The 24,385-nt window shown below is 43.6% G+C and overlaps 1 protein-coding gene across 1 annotated transcript in view; it reads left to right on the forward strand.

Moving 5' to 3' along the window:
• Cntnap2 (contactin associated protein 2) overlaps positions 1 to 24,385 on the forward strand; it is a 1,482,107-nt gene that overhangs the window by 1,339,240 nt on the left and 118,482 nt on the right. The gene's annotated exons all lie outside the window — the stretch shown is intronic.

The raw sequence follows: 24,385 nt of genomic DNA on the forward strand, positions 1-24,385 counted from the left end.
GAACAAAAAGCCCTGATGATATGCGCCATTATTAGTCCCATTTTAGAGATACTGCTTTTTAATTTAATCTAGTGCTCAAAAAATCTATGATTTAACCCTAAAGATAGCAATAAGAAGTATTAAACATTATTCAAAACTAGGCCTGTCGTGCTTCAAGGTTCACATGTATTCTAGCCTATTATTTGACAGAAAGATGTCTGAAAATAGGCCCTTCAAATTTGCCTCTGACTGGCAAGGCACCATGAGGAATTCTCAGTACTAATCTTGTTAAGTCCAAAAACACACAAAGGACCAAAAAAATAATAAAACATATACTTACGTACCCACCATCCAAACATTACAAAATTCAACCTCCTGCTAGATTTCTTTAGATTTATTTTGAATTGCGTGGATAGCTGAAAGCCCTCTGTCGTCCTGGTTGGAGCCTGAGAGATGCAGCAGACAGTGCCTTATCATGGAAGCAGGAGATGTCTTTGCCAAGGCTATTGATGTAGCATCTCCTTAGGAGAGTCAAGCACAACTTGAAAGTGGAATTTTGCCCACATGGTACTGTAGTGATTAGCTGTGGGTCGGCTTCCCGCCACCCTGCTCCCAGCTACCGGCTAGCTTATACCCCGAAATAACAACACACAAATTGTACTCTTTTAAACACTGCCTGGCCATTAGTTTTAGCCTCTTACTCACATCTTGACTAACCCATATCTAATAATCTTTGTAACACCACGAATGGTGTCTTACCGGGAAAGATTCAGCACGTTGGACCTGGTGGCTGGCTTCATCGCATCTCTCTCCCTGAGCAGGGGCACAGCAGTCTGGCTAACTTAGGAGAGGCGTGGCATCTAACTGAGCCATCTACCTCACTTCCTTCTTCCTGTTCTGTCTACTCCACCCACCTAAGGGCTGGCCAAGGCAGTTTCTTTACTAATGAATGAAATCAAGACAAACAGAAGACTCTCCCACATCATGGTACTACAGAGAATAGGGTAGGATGTGATGACAGCTGGATGAAGGGGGCACGCGTGGGGACGAGGCGCTCCTGACCCAACGGTAACGCTACGTAGATGAGGAATCTGCTCTGTGATCTGCACCATTAACTGTCTGTAGCCATCACAGATTGCGACTTTTGGTGGAGGTTAGACATCGGAGACGTCAGGGATAAACTCTCTGGCACAGACACTCAGAATCCGTGTTCTCCAGAAACCATGGAACGGATGGTGTGGCTGTATCTTCTAACTTTCCTCTAATTGGAGAGCTACCCCATCTCTGCCTAGAGCAAAGTAAAGCTTTTCTTCAAAGGCATTTCTAGGTTCTTAGGAACAAGTAAGGGCTAGGGTCCTGAGTTTTTATAATGCCCCCACACGCTCCAAAATCACTGAACCCTGGACTTCTTTTTCAAATAAAGATGATCATTTCTTACCTCCTCCTATTAGCATCTCAACCAAATTGTATTAAGACTGTTGCATTCACTGCTAATTAAGCTATGTGTTTACTTGAGTCCCCAAAGTGGCCAAAGAAACATTGAAAACAGCAATGAGTAGTCTGCTATATTCTATGTATACACGGAAAGACACAAGCAGGATAAAGCCCATCTCAGTAACAAATTCATTCAGAACTTTCAGCTGCCTACCTAGTTGGAGTCTGTCTGGCAGCAGACACACATGGGGCAGCCCAAGTCCTGTTGTTTCTAGCAATGGAACCTGGAGGATTCCTGAATCTATAGGTGAAGCTGAACACTATGTATACTGATTTTTCCTGCAATACACGCCTATGATAAAGTTAAAATTTTAAACTAGGCACTGTAAGAGGTTAACAATTCATAATATAATACAATATAACACTATGTATCTAATAATATACTCTAATAAAAATTTAGAGAAAGAGAATCCACACTTCCCCCACCCTTGGCAGCAGGAGGCCTCTCTTGCTTGTGCCAGGTTCTTGTCACATGAGGTGACCGTTTACAAAACATATTAAATGAAGTGATCCTCTCTCCTCAACAAGGTGAATCCTCCAATACCATGAGCAGATGCCTGAAGCCACATACATACTGTTTATTCCTACACAATACACCTAAGGTAATATTTAATTTATAAGCTAGAAACAGTAATAGATTAATAATAGCAAACAATAGAATAAGTTAAAACTATATATTGTGATAAAATGCATATATGTGCACTCTATTCATATACTATACTTTCCCTTATGATGATAAATGATGCCACATTTTCATGATGCTATGAAGTGAGAGGAAGGGCACGGAAATCATGAAGAAGCATTGGGCCACAACATAAGGGTTACTTAAATGCAAGCATTGCAATGCCAGGACACATTATCCAGTACATGAAAGGGTCACTGAGTGACTAACAAGTAGATAACATATATGATGAGAAGCAGATAACATGTATGATGTGGGAATGCTGGACAAAAGGGCGATTAGCTTCTTGAGTGGGTCTGAATAGGACAGCACAAGAGCTCACTGCACTGCTCAGAATGGCATGTGATTAAGAACTTATAAGTTGTTTATTTCTGGGATCTTTCATTGGGTGTTTTGGATGTTCATAAGTAAGCAAAACCACACACAAAAAAAACTTGAGTAAGAGCAGGGAGCGGTGCCTGCTCATCCCCTCCAGCTTCTTCTCTCTGCTTCTGAGCCACCTGCTTCCCAGCTGCCAGGCCAGTTTCAGGAAAATATTGAAAAGGAGGTTCCACACCATGATACACTCCATGGAGCTGGGCAGAAATTAATGGCTGAAACTCCCTCACAATAATAAATAGGGTGATAAAAGGTTATTGATACTATTGCTCAAAAATTACCGAGAGGGGCTGGCAAGGTAGTTCTTCTAGTTGAGGTGCTTGCCTCTAAGCCTGGTGACCTGAGTTCATTCCTCACAACCCACCGAGGGGAGAGAAAGTTGTCATCTGACCTCCTCATGCACCGCACACACACACACACACACACACACACACACACACACACACACACATGGGGAGAATGTAATTTTTAAATTACAGAGTAAAAGGTGAGAGTCATCCAGTGCTCTAACTGTAAGGCCTTGAAGGAAAGGTACACGTTGACATATGGAGTCAGGCATGACAAGGAAGAGTAGTTCTGATGGGCGAGGAGCGGCAACTATGTGCCAGAACACACTCTTTCTCCACAGCAGTAGGATGGCATGTGTTCCGAAAGGAAATATGTTAAACTAAGACACTAAAAGGGAATACTTTATAGACCTAATCCTCTTTCTACCCTATGAATAGAAAACCCTCCTCTACTGGAGAAGGCCCAGTAAAGTGTAGGAGAAATGTTGACCTCAATCAGTGGCATCGCATGGCCCAGTGTCCTGAATGGACTATAATGCTATGAATTCAGTGATCTAGGGCAAAGCGTGCAGAGCTTTACCAAAATCTTAAAGTGGGTCAATTAGGGCGGCGGAGTAGCCACTTTTATTGCCGTGATACATTGATGGACAAGAGGGAACTACTTCACACTGTCTGCGTATGGCACATGTTCAATTATAAGGAGTTTCAACTGACCTCTTTAGCCAGGAGGACATCTCTGTGTTCTGGGAATGCCTTGGTGACCCTGCAATGCGAAGTATGAACACTTTCTTACATCCTCAATATTTTCCTACAACAGTGTTCTTGTCCTGTAGGGTTGGGAACAGCAGGAGCTATTAGCCCCATCCCACAAATGAGCAAGCACCCAGGGTTCCCAAGAGATAAAATCCTACCTGGAGCCCAGGAAACCAGATTCCTCTTCTAGTTGCCTCTGTATGTCCTGTGTTCAGGCAGGAGACCCAAGCTCCCCCTCTGCTAGCTCACCTTAGAAAGTCCTAGAAACTTCTCAAAGCTACACTAAGGAGAGTCTTGTGAGGTTTCTGTGGAGCTTCTTGGAGGGCTTGAATAGCATGTACTAACCACTTTGACCTGGGTTTTGCTCACAGACAGAGGGGGTGTGAAATCAACCTGGAAGAGCATAGGACGGCTTCAGCATTCCTGAGAGAGCACCTATGACTCGGAAGCCAGAGCACATGCATCTTACAGTCTCTTTTGGAGTCACAGCTCTGAGAGGAGCTGATTAGAATGTATTAGATCTGCCAAAAGCCATCATTTTACTTTAAATTTTCTTGATAATGTTAGTAAAGATGGCAGGACTTCTCCCTAATTTGAGAGACCCTGAATAGCAACCATTTAAGTGGTACCAAGAACAACAGTTGCGTTTCCAGCAGCAAGGACCGCTTGACCACAGAGTGCACTCTTTCTTGGTGCTGTATTGTCTGTACTTGATGTCAGTAATGCTGCTATGCCACAGGCAGACATATTCCTCCCTGTTGTATGGCCCTGCTCTTAGGAGGATACCAGCAAACGTCTTCTCACACCAGATAGGGAGCAGATGTCAGACCAAAGTACCATACCACCAAAGTCCACTCAAGTGAGCCACTGAGTTTTGCTGAAGTTACTTACAGGAATATGAGTAGGAGGTTACATACAGAAGCTGAAATGTCTTAAAGACAGCTGTATCACCAAAAATCCCATCCCAGCGTGGGTGACAACTCAGAAAACCTGGAAACCTGGAGTTCGAGGTGCAGCTTGCACGCATCTCAACAGGTTGGAGAGTGTTCCTTCCAGGAAACTACTAGTCTCTTCTTTTCTCCACACCTAATCCTGCCTCCACTACCCCCAGGTAATCTGGCTGGTCTGAGCCATTCAGAGTCTCTCAGCAGTCCCTACTGCTTATATGTGCTTAGAGAAGGAGGGACCTATTGAATACCTCAGCTTCAGGAACTTCCTGATCTTACTGAGCTTACCTGTAGGATGGAAAGTTACACCTCCATTTAGAACATCCCACTGCTATACCCTCTTTTATCCCATGTCTTATCAAGTTTCCCTCCGAAATGGAAGGTTTTAATCTCAGAGGAAACTACTATACAGCACAATTCATTTTACAAATAGAAGAGAAAGGACAGATAGGTACAGAAGTTCTAATTAAGGCACAATCCCCAGTATGCCTGACTCCCAAGCCCACACTAAACACTGGAGTGCATGTGGGATTTCTTTTAATCATCAGTAAACTCTATTTAATAGATGCAACCTCAATCACGGATCCTTCTAAGGAAGTGTTTTGCTTTAGTTTGGGGTGGTTTCTTTGTTTTGTTTTGTTTTGTTTTGTTTGTTTTGGTGCTGGGCTCTCTGAAGTGACTCCCCCACTGACTTACCCTCTCAGCTCTGTCTTTAATTTCTGATGAGCAGGTGCTCATCGTGTACATTAATAGAATTCAGTGGGATGGTTCAGTGTGTGCATGTGGCATTTACTGGTTAAACCCAGATTCTGTTTATCCAGTCTCACTCACCTTACCTCCCCCATTTCTAGCACATACACTTTTTTATACCTAGCACATACACTTTTTTATACCCAGACCAACTGTCCTTTGCTTGTGTTTTACTTCTGTATTTTAGAGAACATACACAGTCCTTTCCTTTGCATTCTTGGCTTGTTTCCCTTAACAGTGTCCTCCATCCATATATCTTCTATTGCGAATGACAGAATTTCACTCTTCTCTATGTTCTATATTCTTCACCATGAATGTACTTTACCTTAAATTGAGCTGTTCTGCCCTGCTGTCATCATGGTCCATTCCTCTACGAGGCCAATAGAAAGCCAAGCTGGAAAGTTGACATAGCAAGTTAAACAAACCACGATTGAATGGCAAAAAGAAATATAAAGTGTATTCACTACCATCTAGGTTTTATTAAACTAATGTTACAAACCTTTAAAACAAGCCACGTGCAGTATTCATACTCAAGCAAGATGCAAGATACACACTCCACTGCAATTTGATGAAAAAATTATATTCATCTATAGCATACCAAATTAAGTCAGAGTCTTCCTAGAAAAAAAAATAATTTAATGAAACAGAAGAAAACATAATCATTAAATAAATTAATAACTCATCCTGAGGATCATAAATTCCTAACTTTAATAAGCATACAAAACTAAGAGGTTCAATGTTAATGTTATATCTTTAAATAAACATGAACGTCACTTCCCATCTTTCCACCTTAGAATCCCGTACAATAGCAGACACCCAGATCGAACTTAGAGACTGAATTACAAATGAATTATTCAAAGAACCTGCACCTTTATTACCCTTGAACTCTCTGCCAATAAAGAACAATATCAAAAAGCATAATGATATATAAACACTCCTGAAAATTTTAATATCCGAAGTTGTTCAAACCTTTATTAAAGAAAATAATATTGTAGCAGAAGCATTAAATATTTTTAGGGATGTCGGAACAAATAAAGAAAGCTGACCTAGCTAGCCTAGGGCCTTGCTCTTGAAATTACATTTACTGTGGCCTCTTCCCTTTGGCTAATTTCGTTTTCATCTCGTGTGGATGATAAACTCGCAGCCTTGGTTGTGCACTACAAGCATGCTTGACAGAAGGGAGGCAATCGCAAGAATAATGATGAGCCATTTGAACTCTGCGATGCCTCCTTCCCAGAGCACTTTACCCACTCACAGGATCTCTGCTGGAGGCTCGGCAAGTGGCTCACTACTTAGCTCTCCACTTTAATGGACACCAACTTATATTTAACTCTATGGAGAGTGTAGGTCAATATTTTATTAGTTTCTTAAATCACTGCAGTGGTTTGATTCCACAGAAGACATCTGGAGAGAGAAGGAGAGGGGCGCCACCTGAGATAGAAATAGCCACTAAGTTGATCTGTTTATGAATCTGAGCTCATTTTTTTCTTCCATATTTCTGTTTATCCAAAGAAACCTGTGTACCACTGAGACACATGCAGAACCCCGTGACCCCATTGGCTTTTGTGATGTCTCCCCTGGTGCTAGGTGGGGCTATGAGTGCTTGGCCTTTAGGTGGGTCTTTTAGAAAGCTGTCATTATTTAGGTGGAGCAGAAGTAGCTTTACCGGGCAAAGTATCTCCAGAAAAGGATAAATAAAATACCCAGCTGTTGGAGGCATTCAGTGTCTTCCCACCACCTTGTAGGTGTGAACTAGACCACAGGTACATCTAGAGGTGTGGACAGTTAGTATTCAGAGAAGCTGCTAGAGGTACAGTGGAGGCCTCTGGTAACTGTTTATGAAAAGGAAATAGTCTCAGATGGTTGAAGACTATTCTGCTACACAATGAATCTCCCTCTACCTAAAACCATATGAGGTAGCTGTGACTGTACTTCACTTGCCTAGCATGCATGAAACCCTAGGTCCAACCCACAGTACTTCAAAAGTAAACAGACAGACAGATAGATAGATAGATAGATAGATAGATAGATAGATAGATAGATAGATAGATGGATGGATGGATGGATGGATGGATAGAGATAGATAGATAGATAGATAGATAGATAGATAGATAGATAGATGATAGATAGATAGATGATAGATAGATAGATAGATAGATAGATAGATAGATAGATAGATAGATAGATAGATAGAGAAGATGATAGATGATAGATAGATAGATAGATAGATAGATAGATAGATAGATAGATGATAGATAGATGATAGATAGATAGATAGATAGATAGATAGATAGATAGATAGATAGATAGATAGGAAATAGATAGATTAAAATGTTGACATACTTACACACAATGCTGATAATGACTAGAAATTCTACGGGGAACATCCAATTGGATTATCTCTTACTCCTCTCCACTACCAGTCTAGACTATAATTTCTAAACAGACCCATTTTTAAAAAAATATATACTGTGTGTGTGTGTGTGTGTGTGTGCGTGTGTGTATGAGTGTTTGTATGTGCACTGTTTGTGTGCGTGAGCCTGTAGAGGTCAGAAGAGAGCATTAATCTACTGAAATTGCAAGCATTTGGGAACCATTATATGGATGCAGGAAACCAAACCTGGGTCTTCTTGAAGAGCAGTAAGCACTCTTAACAACCAAGTGCTCCCTCCAACCTCAACAGACACTAGCTTTTGATTTAGATAAAATAAATATGACCAGCAATATCATTCTGTAAAGACACTTACTGATTCAAAATACAATACAAATTAATCCAATTTTAATCAAAATTAATTTGTAGACTTCAAATACTGAGTATTTCCCACGTGAAAGAGGTCTGATGTACAGTGGTGATTTGGTAAGACAAGGAACCTAGACACAAAGGAACAGACAAAATGTATACTTTACCCTCAAGAAATCTCTATCCTAGGAGATAATGTTTGCACAATCAACATGCCTTTCTGCTGATATTGGAGACTTATTCTACCTAATGTTCCTCTCAAGGAGGCTTTAGCATATTGGTCTTCTTGTTGTTATATAAATACTAGAAAAGAAATATGGCAGAAGAGAATATTAGCAATTTGAGCTGGTAATAAGACCATAGTGCATAAAGCAGCATCTCCCTCTTCGGATGATTTAAGACTAAGCAGAGACCCCCATAGGTTGCAATTGTTGAATCCAGAAACTGTTATTAAGATATAAATAAAAAGGGATCATTATAAGCAGGCTCCTTCATTCCATAGCTCTGTGCTCTCTGGCCAGTAACAGCCCTGTTGCCTTATTGCTAAATTCAGAATAAGGCCACCTATTTTATGAGATTTTGTATGCAGTAAATGAAAATGTACACCCAAAAAATCACTGCGGTCCAACGAGATGCTAGGTTCCTTTCTTTCTTTTTCACAGGATGGGGGTGGGGAAGGTGTGCATACAGGTGTGAGCTATGTATTATTTATGTACATGTGTGGAAGCCAGGGGTGGTTGTTGGATGTCATCCTCCAAGGTCTATCATTGAACCTGGAGCCCACTACTTCCCATAGCCTGGCTGGCCAGTTAAGTTCCAGCCATCTGCCTATCTCCATGTCCCAGTTGCTGGGATTATTGACATGCACCAACATACCTGGCTCTTCACTTAGATTCTGGCGATTCAAACTAAGATCCTCAAGCTTATATAGCATGTGTTTTACCAACTGTGCCATCTCCCCAGCTCTCTCCTTTCTCTTTAACACCTCTTATCTTATTAAAGATTTGTTTTTGTTATTTTTAAATTATGTATATAGAGGGGCATAAATGTGTGAGTACAGGAGCAGTGGAGGCCAGGGGAAAAGAATCTCCTGAAGCTGGAGTTACATGCAGTTGCCGGCCCCCCACTGTGGGTGCTGGAATCTGAATTCATGTCTTCTATAAGAGCAGCAGACACGTTAGTCACTGAGTCATTTCTTCAGCCAGAGAGATGACTCAGTAGTTGATGTAGCAGTGGACAAAGGTTCAGTTCCCATCATCCACATGCTGGCTCACCACCATCTCAAATTTCAGTTCCAGAGGATCTGACACCCTCTTCTGAACGCTTAGGACACTGGGCATAAGTATGGTGTAAACATAAATGCAGGCCAAACATTTGTACAGAGTGAACGCCAAGCTCGCCAATGCTACATCATTAGACCCTACTTCAAAAACAAAAAAGAAAAGAAAGAAAGAATGCAACTGTCTGGACTACGGTCGTTATATTATCAGGTCTTAAGGACTGGGTTTCCCTTTGACCGGTCTGCAGACCGACCCTTTAGGCCACACCTAGCACAGACACAGGCAGAGTCCCTGCTGCCTCGGTGGGCCCCATACAGTGCAGATCATCAATCACACAGATAGGAAGGAAGTGTCAACCCAGGCAGACACATGGGGCCTGGAAGCACAGGAAGGGACTGAGTCACCCTGGGGACCAAGGGATGAACCAGATGAGACCCACGGAAGCACGTGAGTTAGTTGATCCTTACATGTTTCCTGTGGAGAATAGAGGAGCTCCCGTCTCTGCTTATCTCTTCCCTCCAGCTTCCACATACGCTCTTCTGCCACACACGAAAATTATGCCACAGAACAGAACAAAAGGATAAGTCCTAACCCATCAAACCCAACTGATCTGAGGCAGGAAAAGACTCATGATGAATATGTCAACACTTCCAAGTTTTTATTTCTTCCCGAAAGCAATTTCATCTGCAGGCGAATCATGCACGTACTCTAAGGCTAAGCAAAATCTCCGTTCCCACACTCCAGAAAAAGCAAACAAACAAACAAAAAAAAACAATGCATTTGTTTCACCGCATTTCATACAGCTCAGTGGGAGGGCAGGTGCGATGCAGTTTCTGATCCAGCTTAAGGGGTGACATGCCAATTCTCTTTCCTCCTCCAAGACACAGTCAAAGCTTCTAAGCCCGAGGTTGGGGGGGGTGGGGGTTCCTTTTGCCTCAGAGCACATTAAGTGTATATAAATCATCCCTCAAGAAAGAAGAGAGAAGGCTCCTGGATTCCTGTTTTGTCTATCATGGAAACAAAAGGCCAATCTATGAGGCATTATATTGTTATATCCGTCTGTGGTGTGCTCAAATCACTCCCAAAGACTGCAATTCTCCAGGCTATTTCTTCTTTAGTACAATAGGCAGACAGCGGTTGTTTCTTATGCACAGGTAACTGAAAGCAGGTTTCCACCTCACGTAAATTTATCTTCTCTCTGAAAAAGTAAATGTATCTCAACATGCGGTCCCAGGTTCTGAAGGGTTGCAAGCTGCCCTTCCACCCTAGGAGGCAGAAATCGGTACTGGGCCGGAATGTGAGGGTATTGACAGACAGAAGCCTGGAGGAGTGGAGCCTAAGCTTGTATTAAAATGCCCTCTGCTGGTCGCTAGCCGTAATCGCTGAGCCTGGAGAAAGGAAAACTGCTTGTGAAACTAGCTTAGCTGCGGTCTTCCGAATGTCCGTCAGATCCACGGCTGTGGGTCTGTTCGCTCCTGACGAAAAATGCCATGATGGTGCTGAAGTGTGACAGAGGCACAGGCTTGCGATGTATCCAAGGAGCACAGATCCAAGAACTCCGTGCACTACTCTGTGTGTACTCTGGGTGTCCTGGGGACAGAGGAGACTGCTAGGTGACTAAATGGCTCCAGCTTGTAAGTAATGGCTCCTGTGTACCCACTGTGAGCTGGGCTCTCCCGCGAGCATGCGGATACTTTCTGCTTTCCACGGATATATTCGAGGCACATTCTTTCCCAGGCCTCGCTGCGCAGACTAAAAGAATCACTCCTGTTAAGATGAGGAGCTGTAACAACAACAGCAAATTTCTTTGGTATCGTCTTTAAAAAGCCTTTCTGGGTAGAAAAGGAGGAAGGCAGGCTCTGACAGTTACAGTCTAAAGGAAGGACACCTCAAAGGAAGCAGAGTCAATTGGAAACAAGAAGGAAATAATGGAGAAAGTGTTGTCACAACATCCAAGCAGGCCATCGCCCACAGCTACCAGCAGAAGTCACAGTATAAAAACAGACAGTAGAGTTAGCTTGTTCCCTCTACCAGTCAGACTCCCGGTCCCTGTGATAATAGTCTTAGGTTTCAGATTGCCAACCCTGCGGCCTCTGCCTCTCCATTTAATCCCTCCCAAGTTGAATCTCGAAACACGCAATGGGGAGGCTGTGAAATAAGCCACGTGGCTGTGCATCCCCCAAGAACTACACCATGACTAAGGAGCTGTCCAGCTGCCCAGCAGTGGCTGCAAAGGAGACAGGGTCATACAAATTACAATGTGAATAAAACGGCACATGCTAAAAATAAATAAATAAATAAATAAATAAATACAAACCAGAGAGCATGGAGCGCCCTGTGCTACACTCGTTCCCAAGACAACCCAAGCCTCCCATGAGAACATGGCAGGAGCCTAGCCCCAGAATGGTGGAGCTTCAGCCTCTGGCCCGTCCAATTCCACAGCTTAGACAATGTCAGCTAATTTCTGTGTCTCTGTTTTCCTCAGCTGTAAAACTGGGTCAGTCAGAGCGTGTGTCTACAGAGTGCCATGCACTCTGATTGAAATAGTATTTGTTAAACAAGCTTATTGGATTGATATGATGTCAGTTGCCTTTGAAAGGAATGGTAGATGCTGATAGCTGGAGAAGGAGGAAGTTGACTTCTGAGGCTTGAATGTGAAGTGCACCCCAATGGGCTCGTGAGCTTGAACACTTATCCTATCCAGGGTGCTGTTTGGTAAAGCTGTAGAGCATTAAGGGGGAGAACTCTTGCTGGAAGAAATGAATGGAAGATGTTACAGTTTTATAGCCTGGTCCCACGCCTGCCCATTCTCTGATCCCCACTTTTGGATGCCACGTGGCCAGCTGTCTCGCACACATGCCTTCCTCACACTGACGGAACTGTGTCTCCTTAAACCGAAGGCCAAACCAGAAAAGCTTCTTTTGAATCTCAGCAACAGGAAAAGTGATGATAAATAAGGATCAAATTGTTTTTCAGTTTGTGGGATAGTATTTGCACTGGTTCTCCCAAGAATCTGAAGGAGCAGTCAGAATGTCAGGAAGTAGACTTTCTCTGGATATTAACTGAGCAGCTGGGGTGTGGGCATGACCCAGTGGGTCTGGCATCATGATGCGATTCAGGGTCTACAACAGCCTGTGACTTTTATGGAGTAGATTTGAACACACAGTGGCCTTCCAGAAACAAATCTAATAAGACCCAGGATAGTGATTATCTTCAGTCTTTTCTTCCATAGTTTTAAACACATATATGCACCTACGTGTACACCTGCATGCATGCAAACACACACACAGTGCATGTATTCACACGCAGACACTGCCATTCAAAAGGGAAACAATGGGAGCTGGGAGATGGCTCAGTGGGGAAAACACTTGCTGTGCAGCTTTGAGGACCTGAGTTCGGATCCCCAGCACTCAAATAGAAGACACACACAATGGCTCAGGTCTGTGACCCCAGGGTATGGCAGAGAGCAGAGAAAGATGGATCTCAGAGCTAGCCGGTTGGCTAGTCTCACCAAGATGGTATGTCTCTGGTTCAGAGAAAGACCCTGCCTCAAAAAAAAAAAAAAAAAAGTAGAGAACAGTAGAGGAAGTCACTGGCTTTTGCACACATCCACAGTTTAATATACACGCACACACACACACACACACACACACACACACACACACACACCACAGGAAAGAGAGGAGAGGAGAGAGCAATAATGAATATCTCTCTCTCTCTCTCTCTCTCTCTCTCTCTCTCTCTCTCTCTCTCACACACACACACACACACACACACACACACACACACACATGTTATCTGGATTTTTTTTCTATTTTCCATTTCTGGCCACCACTGCAAAAGTATCCCAGCCAAGTCTGCATCATCCCACTTACTGGAACATATTCAAAACCCAGTGTTAAAATTCCAAGTGCTTCCAAAGAAGGGAAATCACCTTCTAGAGCCGTAGCTGGGCATTTGGCCCAAATCTTCAAGCCACTCCCCCTGAAATGCTATTCACACCTTCCTGTCCTCTCATGTGAACAGTTGAAGGATATGAACAGTTCTCAGTTCTCTGGTGGTGACCATCCTTATACTCCGTCCTGAATACCATGCTTGCTGCCAATACCTACCAACAATATAATACAGATAGGGCCACCACACTAAAAAGAATGTGTTTGCTGAGTTGGTTTCTTTTTAACGTCAAGGACTTTAACTATATTACAGTTAAAATCAATAGAAATGTAACCTTTTCAACCACATCAAATGAGTTCACTTGTATTGGTAGTCTCTCTCTACCATTACAGTGTGGCAATCGGAAAACAGAACCAGGTCAACTTAAGCTTTATTGAAAGGCCATTAAAGAAACAAACTCAAACTCATTTAAATACTGAAGGCAGTACATTAAGGGAAGATCAATACAGTAGGAACACCCTGGTTGCTTTATTAAATATCCCACATATGAGAATCATTTCACCCTCACAGTGTGAGCAAACCCATAAACCTAGGCGGCCTGCCAGTGGCGAAGCTGTTTCACTCAATAGGTCTGGAGCCATGTAGCCCTTCACTTGAGCCTGATTGGACATACTGAGCTACAGCTTTCTTCCCGTATTTAAAACATCATCATCTGGCAAAGACTCGCTGATCAATGAACACCATTTGCTTAAGGAAGCCATTAGCTCCCTGGGTTAAGGGAATGCTAATGGTAGAAAGTGCAGTTTTGTTTCCTTAAGAATAACAAATTCAAGTTAAGGCTGCAGGGAAGGGCTCATGGGAGTCATGAAAATCCCCTCCTCGCCGTACTAACTTGGCATCGTGCTCCATATATCTACCAATAGTATATATTAGACTAACTATTGACCACTGACTCCATGGGCATAGTAGATTTAGGTTGGACATAAACCTCTCTATGCCTCAGGTTCCCCATCTTTGACATGCTGTTTCCCTTTCCTACATACTTCCCTGTTTATAAGAATCGAGAGGACCACAAACCTCTGCAACTTCTTCCTCGAAAATGGCAGGTATATATTGCAAACTCTTGTTGCAGAATATACTCAGAAGAATTATCAAGCAAGTCTTTATTGGCTACAAGTCCCACCCAAAGCTAGTCAGTGTCGATCACCTCTTACATTACCACTACTGAATAGATAGATAGATAGATGATAGATAGATAGATAGATAGATAGATAGATAGATAGATAGATAGATCGATAGATAGATGATAGATAGATAGATAGATGATAGATAGATAGATAGATAGATAGATAGATGATAGATAGATAGATAGATAGATTGATAGATAGATAGATAGATAGATAGATAGATAGATGATAGATAATAGATAGATAGATAGATAGATAGATAGATAGATGATAGATAGATAGATGATAGATAGATAGAGAGAGAGATGATAGATAGATAGATGATAGATAGATAGATAGATAGATAGATTGATAGATAGATAGATAGATAGATAGATAGATAGATAGATAGATGATAGATAGAGAGAGATGATAGATAGATGATAGATAGATAGATAGATGATAGATAGATAGATAGATGATAGATAGACAGATAGATAGATAGATAATAGATAGATAGATAGATAGATAGATAGATAGATAGATAGATAGATAGATAGATAGATAGATAGACCTAGATAGATAGATAAATAATTTATGTGTGGGCACATGCATGTAATCATGTTACTCTACTAGAGAGGCTGGGGCAGAAGATTACAAGTTGGAAATCACTTTGAGCACCTTAGTGAGACTCTGTCTCAATAATTTAAAGAGGTGCTATAATATTCTCTTGGTGGGAAGCACTTGCCTAACAAGCATAAAGCCCAGGTTCAATCCCTAATATGGGGAAAGAGACCAAGTGTGGTGATTTCTAATTATAAGGCAAAAGGCATTCATTTAGGTGAACTCAAGGACACAGGGAATGGAAGTATTTACTCTCCCAATCAGCCTGCCTCTTACCTGTGGACACTGTTAGAGCAAGTCTCCATCTTAACGCTAATGATGAACAAACGTGTTGAAGTCTCTTCCATGATAAAACAAAACATTCTCTCTCCACTTCCCTGTTTCTTTGCTTTCCTTTGCAATAAAACTCCTGAAACCAGAAATGTGTACTGGAGCAGCTTGAACCACTCTCTTTGATTTTACTAAAGTATAAATTGCATGTAATGAAAACCAGACAAAGGAAAAGACAAAGGGTCCCACATATGAAGCTTCTTCCCCAAGACAAGCTACCCTCCCTACACATCGACATGTGACAATGTAGAGAACTTTGCAAGCCAGGGAGGCCACTCCAAGCCTTTGGGTTGAGAGTGATTTGGGGGCACAATGTAGTGAGACCTGGATTTCACAGTAGAAATGGATCTCCAGCCCTTGTCTGTGCCCCTGGAACCAGGCTGAGTGCAACAGTCACATGCCTGGTGAAGCAAAGAGAGAGAAGAAGCACAGTGCCTCACCTGATGCCTCCCGTGGCGATGCCCTTTCTCCATGGCTGCTTGGAACTTCTATTGCCGGCTTTCTCTTGACCTAAAATAGCTGAGTGGTTCCCTGAGGATGGAGAACAGGTGTGTCTGTCTGACCCACGATAAATCTGCTCAGCGTGAAACTTGGCACCATCTGTGGTGCAGATATGCCTTTGCGGGCTTAGAGCACTCTCTGAGTTTCAGGGTTTAGGGAAGGGACACAGAGTTTCAAATATCAAATCACTCAGTGTCGTTAGGCCTTTTATGTGTCCCTCTGAAGAAATGTCTCATAGCCCTTCCAGCCGTGCCAGGCTGAGATCTCTCTCTGTGTCTCTCTGTGTGTCTCTCTCCATGTCTCTGCCACTGTGTGTCTGTCTCTGTCTCTCTCTGTATGTGTGTGTGTGTGTGTGTATCTGTCTGTCTGTCCATCTCCCTTTGTTCTCTCTCCCTCCTCCTCAGCTCTCACCTCTTCCATGTCACACTAGACCTCTTCCACTATTTGGGGCAAACACGAGTTGACTCTTCCCTCATTAATTCATGAGTTGTGTTTCCCCAGAAAGAATCCAGGCACCTTAACACTATGTTCTAATGGGCATCACCAGTTTAAGTCCCAGCACAGTGTACATGGTGATTGACAGCAAAACTTCATGTGGGAAATCTGTGTAACACATGGAGGTTGATTCCATGCGGTTTGTTGAAAGACTAAGTGGGGCAGTATGTCAGGAAGCACACTGAGTCTCATGCCATGTAGTGATGAGCTGCAGGGCAGGCCTGCTATTCATCCTGCCCGGATCCCACACGGCTAGCTTTACACCCGAAATAACAACACACAAACTGTATTCATTTAAACACTGCCTGGCCCATTAGTTTCATCCTCTTACTCACATCTTGACTAACCCATCTCTAATAATCTGTGTAACACCACGAGTGGTGTCTTACCGGGAAAGATTCAGCACGTCTGACCTGGTGGCTGGCTTCATGGCATCTGTCTCAGAGAGCAGAGGCATGCGTCTGCCTGAAGCATCTGACCAACTTCCCTTCCCAGCATTCTGTTCTGTCTACTCCACCTATCTAAATCCTGCCCTATCAAAAAGCCAAGGCAGTTTCTTTATTAACTAATGAGAGTCCTCCATCAATGCCAAGGCCTCCCTTTCCCTAAGAGAAGTGTGCACACCCCTAGCATCAAGCTATCCTATGGCAGTCACTCCCCTACACTCTGGGTAGCCCATGGGACAGGAGCAATGCTGACTGGTGTAACATCCTTGGCTTGTGAATAGCAGATGCTAATGCAACAACCTCCTCACTGCCCTGACTTAATGATAGTCTCCTGTGAGGGGCACATTTTCAAATGAACTCTGTGTTTAATTAGTCCTAGCAAGAATGCTGCATTCACAATTTGACAAAGTAGCTACCTTCTTCAACACAGAGCAGTCCCAGTCTCAGGGGGCAAACAGTGGGAGACCAACTGTCTGTCACCCACACCAGATTGAGACAGGATCCTAGCGTAGAGTCTCACTTTAATCAATAGCCTTACTAAGGATGCCAGACAGAATTCTCCAGGAGTTCACAAGGGGACCATTCTGAACACCCTCCCTGGAACCTGGAACAATTTACAGAGGCAAAGCATGCTAGTTAGCTTCAGCTGTCCACTTGACACAGCCCAGAGTCATCTGAGGGAGTCTCAACTGAGGTATTGCCCAAACCAGAGTAGACTGGAGTCATGTTTGTGGGAAAGAGTCTCGATTGACGACTGATGTGAAAAGGTCCAGCCCACTGTGGGTGGTACCATTCCTAGGCAGGTGGGCGTGGCCTGTGTAAGAAAACTAGCTGAGCATAAACCCAAGAGTGAGCCAAAAAGCATCATTCTCCTTCACGATTTTTGCTTTGACGTCTTGCTTGAGTTCCTGCCCTGACTCCTCTCAAAATGGACTGCAACCTTTAAGCTAAAATAAGCCCTTTCCTCCCCTCAGTCCCTTTCTGTCACTGCAACAGAAAGGGACTAGAATACAAAGAAAGACTAGGAGAAAGGGAGGCCTCGGTTATCCTTCCAGAGTCTGTGTTGTCTCTCGCGAACTTTCGTGACCACAGTTCCTCATTCTTATCATGTAATCCGTGAAGACTGAGCCATCGCCTCATATAATAAAGCAATGGTATATCTGCTAGTGTCAGTTTTCAAAAGCTATGCCGCCTGATTCTATTTTTTTATTCCTCTTCCGTGTTTCCTTTTCCCTTTTCCCCATACATTTGTTTTGACCCCCAAGTCACCAAAACGGGTTTCGCCAAGCTTGAGCTCTTCAGGAAAAAAGAGGACCCGGAAATTAGTTTATGGATGCTTATGTCAATAATTTTCTAAAGTATTTGTTTTCTGTGATGACTTCAGTCAATAGTAGTCTAGGCGAATTTAAATATAAAATATATTCAAACTATAGACTAGTCTCATACTGAAATTCTAAGAAGAAAATATTAGATACACTAAACACTGGTACAGACGTCGTTGTTTAAAACCCTGTAAATCGCTACTGAATTTTCATTTGCAAGTCAGAGACACAAACCAAAAATTATGCATTAATTTTTTTTCTGACTATATTCTTTGAAATTACGTAGTGTTTGGACCATCCGTGCAAATGTCTTTGAAACTGATGCTGTTAAGTAAATGCTACAAACTCAGCTCTAAAGTAAGAATTTCTCCTTTCATTTATGGATGTTTATTTTTTTTTTAATGTAAAGATTTGTTGATACTTAACAGTCTTCTTGGTTTTTAAGAAATTGCCTGCGGCCTCAAGTAATCCGTGGTGCCTCTCCAGCAGGTGGAGTGATGTGCTGGAGAAAGCAGAGCCACGTATAAAGCCTAACCTCTTTCTTTTTGACATTTTGAGAAATTTTTTATATAAAATATAAATCACCTAATGGGCTCACTAATTCTTTTAATTGCATCAATACAGCAGGATCCAATTACACTAGACCTTAAGAGGAAGACATATTTTACTGATTGCATTACCATAATAATGATGCCATAACAACAATAGCAAGCGCTTAGAATACCTCTCATTCTAAAATGGCTTATCAAGCCATACACGACGCCTCCTGGCATCTCTGAAAGAGAAATCACGCCGTGCACAGCAAAGAAAGCTCTGCCTCTGAAAGCCGTCTCCTCCCCAGAGCTTTCTGCCTGCTACAAAAGAGTGTCCCTTCTGACTTTGGTAATGAGCCAGAGCCCATGGGACCACTTCCAGTCTGGGAACCTGGTCAGATCTCTGATGTCCCCAGAACACCATCTCCTCCTTTACAGTCATTAAAAGGTGATGTCCCTAAAGCCCCTCCCTGCTTTAAAACCCTCGATTGAACCTGGCCTTGATAGAAGCATCTTCTTAAGCCCAAGTTCTGGGACCAAATGTGCCCAGATCGTTGGGAGCATATGGCACAGACACCTCTTGATGCAGTCTGGGTCTGAAAACTGAGTTACAGAACGACACCCTGGTGGGGTAGACTCTTCTCACCCTCGAGCTGCTGTTGGTTAGCAGTGCAAGTGTCCTGAAAAGTCGAGGTTTAAATAATAACCCAGAGCTGGGTCTCAGCAAAAGAGTCTGCTCCAAGCCCTCACAGGACCCAGGAAATTACCACTGCTGAGGTGCGGAGAAGCAGGACGTTTGCAAAGAGCCCGAGAATAAGTAGTATTGGCCATGTTACCGACGAGGAAGCTGAAGCTTAAGGAGGCCCTGTGAGATGCTCAGTGCAAAGATCGGAATATCCCCAGCCCGTCTCCCGGCTGCCCCTTCTTCCTCACACTGGACATCAAGAGCTGGTTTGCAGGAGCCTCCTAACGATCGTGATAAGGAGAAAAAGAAGGTGGAAAGTCTGTGGCTCCAGACAGACGAGGTCCCGTTGACCATCTTTGCTACAGGATGGTGTTAGAAGCAAAGCCGGCGATTGATTGCCTGACTTTCCGTCTTGCGTTCTCCTAACACTCCAATCCGGATTTGGAGAAAGCACCTCACTGCCATGCGTTTTCACCCTTACACGCATGTGTAGACTTAGGAAAACTGTTTTTCAGGAGATGGATTGTCTCCTTTGACCCTGGCCACCTCTGGCCTCATTTAATAAACCAAAGTCTTCCACAGTCTAATTCTCAGGATAAGCACTAGTGAATCTGCTGTGCTTACAGCGTGCTGGAGGCATATTTGAGAGAGCACGGTGCACGCGGGGGGGACTAGGAGGTGCCGAGTACATTCAGACAGGGAGAAGGGGAGACAGTTGCCTCTCTACGTAGAGTGACGCCACTGTCCCTTCTGGACCCCTAGGGTCATTCACTCTTTCCTGGCTTGTCCACCGGTGGCTGGCTGCAATGCTCAGTGAATTCCCCCTGTATAAGGCAAGCACTGTTATGCATTTAAGCTGCTGCCTGAATGCCCTCACTGCCAACCCAGTCGCAAAGGCTCTACTGATTCTCACCTGTTCTGAAGTTCTGCTACAGATGAAAGAGTTTCTCATCCCCTTTCTTCTCCGTCAGTATTTCTCTAAGTCAGCAGGACTTGAAAGCAGCTGAGGCCCAAACCAAGTGAAGATAGAAAACAATGTTGCTCAGTTGGTAGAGTGTTTGTTTGCCTAGCACACACGGATTTAACACCCAGCACTCCCGTAAACTAGGCACACAAAAGACAACGGAAGGAGTTCAAGGTCAACCTGAGATAAGTTAGATCCTGCCTCAACTAAATAGGAAAGTGAATGAGAAGAATATGTTCTACATTCAACATCTCTGATGTAATTCTAAGTATCACTTGAAATTAGCATCAGGAAGAAGGATAAGACATCTCAGACTTTATTAACACTTCTTTATGGCAGAGGCAGGGTCTGCAGCAGAACTGTGCCCTCGCCTCTCAAGAGAGGGTACCTGGTCCCCCCCCATCCCCCACTGCCAGGACAGTCCATGATGCCTGCCTAGTTCCTCTGGGCTTCTCTGCTCCAGCCCCCAAACACAAACAGGCTGATGAATTCCCTTCAAACTCTGCCAATGCAAACTGTGGCTTAAAAATGGAAATGAGCTGAAACCCCACACTAATACCTGCAAGGACATTAAAGCTTTGCATCCCTGTGTAGAACACGAGGCCGGGCCAGCATCAGTATGCTTTTAGTGGCTTAATGGTAAATGTTGAACAAATTAGTGTCCCCTTAAGGTTGTCCTGGGGCACATGGAGTCACAGTCTTTAATTTTAATGAGACTCTATTACACAATCTCTTATCGCCTCTTAACTGCCAGGAAAATGACCACCAGCTTAATGTTCAGCAAAATAGCTCACTTGGACCTCAAGGAAATTACCTTGAAATTATTACACTTACCCGTGGCTGATGCACCAGGGTTCATTTGAGAAGAGGCGGCCACCTGGCACTTCCAGCACAAAGATACGTCATTTCCTCGGGTTTTTCAGGTTTAGCTTTATCTGGCCTTACCTGATTTGAGGCATATTCTCTTTTGAATGTAAATATTTAAAATGCAGGTGACACTGAGTCCATTTCACAATTGACAGGGCAAGGCAGGCAGTTGAGAAGATTGGACCTATGCTAGCTAGTTTTATGTCAACGTGACCCAGGCTATAGCCATTTGGGAAAAGAGAACCTCAACTGAAAATATTTCTCCAACAGACTGATCTGTATACAAGCCTGTAGGATATTTGATTGATGTGGGAGGGGCCAACTTACTGTGGGCAGTGCCATCCCTGAGCTGATGGCATTGGTATTACAAGGAAGGAGGAGGAGCAAGTAAGTCACTAAGCAGCACTCCTCCAGGTCTCTGCAGCAGCTCCTGCTTCCAGGTTCCTGCCGCGAGTGACTGCCTTTGATGATGGACATGGAAGCTGAAATAAGCCCTCGCCTCTCCATCCTCATACTGTTAAGACAGTGCCTGAGGCTGGTCAGGCTGTCTCTGTAATCATCAGCAGGCTAAGAAGGTCAATCCCACCCCTCTTAGCAACACTTGACTTTTAAAAATATTGCCAGGGAAGTAAATATAGCACTATTTCATATTGAATAAAATGATATATGAAGAGCCCAGCACAAAGCCTCAGTCACCAAAATTGTTCAACAACTGCTGTTGTTTGGTTTTTCTGTTAGTGCCACAGCACCCCATCGCTAGCAAAAAGACCTCTAGACCCAGCTTTTCTCCCGGACAAAACTAGATTTATCACACCTTGCCAAATAAAGGCACAGCAGTGTGAGTGAGTCCAAAGGAGAGATAGAACCCACGTGGCCCGCTAAACATGGGGTGTAAACATAAAAAGAGACTATGCTAAAGGGAGAGTATAAGATACTGGCACCCCAAAGCTGAAAAGCATGTCCCATGGAGGACAGATAGGGAGGTTTCCAAATGCTGGGCGCCAGAGGTCAAACTTAGGCTCTCCACCCAGACCTGGGGAGTACGCTGTCTGGGACAGAGTTGTTACTAGATACACTGCTTGGGGAAGAGAACGTTTGCTAGGGTTTGGGGTTGCACGGGGTCCTTCCTGCTCTTGTATGGACTTCCTACTACACTGTAACAACACACGTAAGAGCACAAATAATTTAGACACTTAAAGCCACATAGGTCGTTTCTCTTGCGGTCTGTGGGTAGTCCGGCATCATTGCCAATGGCTGACGCCAAGGGCTCAAAGGCGCCACCTTCTGACAGGACGCACCCTCACATCCTTACAACTGATGGGAGCTGTACTTGTGTTCCTTCTGAAGGCCACAGTGGCTATTTCTTCCCGCGTCTGTCAGGAGAACCGGTTCCTTCCCCTTGTTCAGCTTCCAGAAGCTGCCTGCATTTCTCAGCCCTTCCCTACATCGCTCCTGCTGCTTGCTTTAGCGATTCGCCGAGGTCTGTGAGGATAGTTCAAAATAATTTCCCCACCTCTTACCCACATCTTCAGAGTTCCTCTTGCTGTGTTCAGGTCAACAGAACTAGGCAGGGGGTGACCCTGGGGTTACCATTCTGCCCACCACATCTCTGCTCTGAGGTTATTCCACATTGGTTTCTGCCAGCCTGCCCTGGCCATGGGAACCTGATGACACTTCTCCACTGAGAAACTCTTTATCCTATCTCCAGACACCAGGGCCTTGCAACAGACCCTTGGCTTTCCTTCTGGGAGCTGTTTGTCCCCTTTCTCTCCTGCTCACAGGAACTCCTCCTCCTCACAGTTCTTACTGACCAGTCTAACTACAGCTTCCTTCTCAGCCACGAAGCACACAGGAGGGTGAGAGAGCAGGAGTATGAGGCAGGGGGATTCTCACCCCTGGTGGGAGAAGTGGCTTGCCTTCTCTACTCTCCCAGTATCCCTTCTTCACTAAAGACTTTCCTCCTGCTGTCTTCCAGCTTAACCCCAGGACTGTTAAAGATCGGCATTTGCTGTATTTTAACTATAATAAAACACTTTCCTCACTGAGCAGGCAACATGGATTAGAATGAGTTAGCATCACCCTTAGATTTTTTCTGTTCCATTTTATTGTTATTTGCTTTGCTTTGCTTTGCTTTTTGCTTTGGGACAGGCTTTCACACTGTAGTCCAGGCTGGTCTTGAACTCACTGATTCAATTCCGGCACCCACATGGCAGCTCATAACCCTCTATAACTCCAGCCTTAGAGGATCTGATGTGCTCCTCTGGTCTCTGTGGGCACTGAATGCACATGGGACAAAGTCATACATACATGCAGGCAAAACCCCCATACATATCAAATAAAACAGTTTTAGTTGGTTTCTACACCATTTTTAAACAAATGAAAGAATGTAATTAGCATTAATTATCACAAGGTGGTATTTTTCTTGAAAGACTATGTTATTATCTTTCTGTGGTGGATTCGTATTATTTTAGACATTTTAAGCGCATTAGCACAATATATTACATTATAGGGAATATTGAGTGCTCCCAGGAAACCAACTACTAAGTATACTAAGTTAAATGAATGAATTTTTAAAATCCTGGCTTTTAAAAACACAAAACACGAAACATTTTGAGGCCGAGTATAACTGCGATAGTATTGAGTGGCGTAGTTAACTGATTTTTAACAAAGGTATGCTGCAGTTACCCGTGAGTGCCAGCAGAGGGCGCCAAAGCAGGCCGCTGATATTTATTAGCAGAACCGGAGTGACTGGATCCCAAGGCCTTTTTTTTTTTTTTTTTTTTTTTTTTTTTTTTTTTTTTTAGCAGACTTAAATAAGGCAAAACTTCTCTGGATAGAATAAATGTTTATTAGTGGTATGTTTCAGTACATTTTTTTCAATGTACAAAAATTTAACAGTACCACTTCCCTGAAGGTCAGATTCTCAGAAGTTCCGGAGATAATGCAGACGCGTAACACTTAACTCTAATTGTTAATGATCTCTGAGCTGTTAGGAAGGATCCAGACAAAGGGTAATGCTCTTTCATCGGAGTGGCCAGATGTCAATGGGGCTTACCAGGATACAGTGTGGTGCAGCCCCCACTGCTGCTCTTCCTGACTCCTTCCTCCGCACACTCCACAGGGTTTCCACGGGAACACCATACTGGAAGGGGGTGGGAGGGGAGACGGGGCCAACCTGCTTCCTTATGACCCACACCTGTCCCACCACCCTGCGCTGGTATAGAACTCTCTTCTAAAGAATGAGTGTGTCACCGAAAAGCCTAGAAAA

The sequence above is a fragment of the Arvicola amphibius genome, chromosome 2 (genome assembly GCF_903992535.2).
Source record: "Arvicola amphibius chromosome 2, mArvAmp1.2, whole genome shotgun sequence".
Classification (NCBI taxonomy): domain Eukaryota; kingdom Metazoa; phylum Chordata; class Mammalia; order Rodentia; family Cricetidae; genus Arvicola; species Arvicola amphibius.